General features: G+C 29.0%; 1 long non-coding RNA gene across 1 annotated transcript; it reads right to left on the bottom strand.

Annotated features, from left to right (window-relative positions):
• Window positions 1-451: 451 nt before the first annotated feature.
• LOC112906125 lies at window positions 452-2,125 on the bottom strand. Its single transcript, XR_003232172.1, has 2 exons — window positions 1,316-2,125; window positions 452-1,039 (listed from the first exon to the last, which is right to left on the bottom strand). It is a non-coding gene; the product is annotated as an uncharacterized LOC112906125 (long non-coding RNA).
• Window positions 2,126-2,224: the final 99 nt, after the last annotated feature.

The raw sequence follows: 2,224 nt of genomic DNA on the forward strand, positions 1-2,224 counted from the left end.
AAATGTCATTCTCTAAGAAATACAGGATTATCATCTGGTAAGTATGCTTTAGCATAGAAACTTGATTGCTAGTGTATTATAGTATCTTTATTATATCCTAGATGTCAATAGTTTTACAGTAAACGTCAAAAATATATGTTATATATGGTTTAACTATATTATATATTTTCTATTTAGTTTTAACGTTTTTTTTAATTTTAAGAGCCACTGGTATGTACAAGTGTTCCTTAGAGTAAACAATGTCAAAATGACATTGTTGTTATTATTAGTTCCAGAAATATGATAAAAAAAATAATGAATTATATTTGTAAATATGTGGAATCAGGAGTTAAATAAATAAAAAATGATTTAAAATATATATATATATTTATTATAGAAGAAGTAGAGACTAATGGCTACTTGGTAACTAAGTAATAAAGATTTTAAAAGTAATAGAAAGTAACACATCATAAAATTAAAAAAGCTGTGTATTATTTAGTACAGAATTAGTAGAAAATATATAAAATATGCAGAATATGACAGAAAGAGAATTGTTCATGAAGATTTGCAAAAATCAAAAGAACTGTGGCGACCCTCCTGTCTCGCGCCAGTTCGCGTCACACACCCCACAGGTCTCCAGGTATCTAAAGCAGAGAGCACGTCATCAGCCTTACTGATGAGTACAGACGTGCTCTCGGAACGAAACATCTTTTCTCACTTTTCTGTAGACCACGAGAAAAAAGATATTTGGAAGTGATAAATGGTTCCCATAATGAAATTTATTAAAGCGTTCCCCTTTGTACGAAAAAAAAAAACGGACTTTAAAGAATTATTTTTTGTTAGGAGATTCAAGATACTCTTGCTTAAAATAGTTAATACAACTTTTTAAAAATAGTCACTGGAAACCATACCAGAAATCAATAAATTTTTAACCATGAACATTCAGTCGTGTTAATCTGGCACCCTATATAAATAATCCATTGATTCAAACTTTACAAATAAATTGTGCGTCGTTTACGGGTTCCAAACATTAAGTATCATAATTGTGTGTCCATTAGTTCTGTAAAAAAAAAGAAGAAAAATTGTGTCGGGCGCAAGTGGAAATTAAATTTATTCAATTTCAATTAATTCAATTTTGAATGGGATATTGTTTAAATCAATGCCAGATTTCCTTAACAATTTTTCTATATTATCAACCATTTACGAAATAATGATGATCTCATCTGAAACTTATCTATGTCATAGTATGTCATAGAATAATAAAAAGGAAAAACGTTCAAACGGTTTGGACCTAACATGTAGTAAAATTCTAAAGTTAAATGGTAAAAAAGAACACCTATTGTAGCTTCTTTGTAGTTATCCATCTTCAGCTGGAATGCTGTTGAATAGGTCTCAAAAATCAATACCAGATTCCTTTAACGACAGCTTTGGTCATTTTACATTAGTTTCAATCATTAGTATCATTTTAATAAATCTAAAACATCAATCTGTGTAACAGGATAATCAGAATAAATGTTGAAATTTTTGAGCCCAATTAAATGTATTTCCCATAAACATAGAAATTAGATGCAGTCGATCTTAAGCCTAGTGTCAAAATGGATATAATTCGAAACAAAATAAAAATATATAGATCTCCAGTGATGTAGTATCTATCCATATGAGGAGTAAAAATATAGGATTTCGAACATAAGTTAATAGCCAATTAAAAGAAAATATTATTTGCTGTACTATCCAATTAAATTCGAAACAATAAAGTATTTTAATTGTAATATAATTATCATAAAGCGTTCATAATGTGAATCCAACAAAACAGGAAATTTTGAAATTATCTTCCTCAATTATTATTAAAACCCTCTGGATATATAATCTAACATATAACCTTAGTGGAAATTTATGTAAGGTTGTGTGTAGCTCTCGCATCGGCAAAATCGTACATTATCATCATCATAAGGTCGTCACTTATAGAACTGTTTGGGCACGCACCTTTACTCTCTTGCCCATCCTGAGCTAATCTTCGCATTTCCTTAAAACTAGAACATCCCAGTATTTGTGAATGTGTGAATCTAATGTGTGTAAGGTAAAAGACCCAGTTATTGACACTGGCCCAGTTTCTGACAATTTTAGGTTTATGTTGAATTTAAAAAAAAAGAAAGATCTTAAGTGGGTTAATAAGTTTTTTAATAATTAAAATAAATTTATTCTGTACCTAATCAATGACAAGCACAATAATAAAAAATAAGAAAAC

Source organism: Agrilus planipennis, unplaced genomic scaffold, assembly GCF_000699045.2.
Source record: "Agrilus planipennis isolate EAB-ADULT unplaced genomic scaffold, Apla_2.0 scaffold1869, whole genome shotgun sequence".
NCBI lineage: Eukaryota > Metazoa > Arthropoda > Insecta > Coleoptera > Buprestidae > Agrilus > Agrilus planipennis.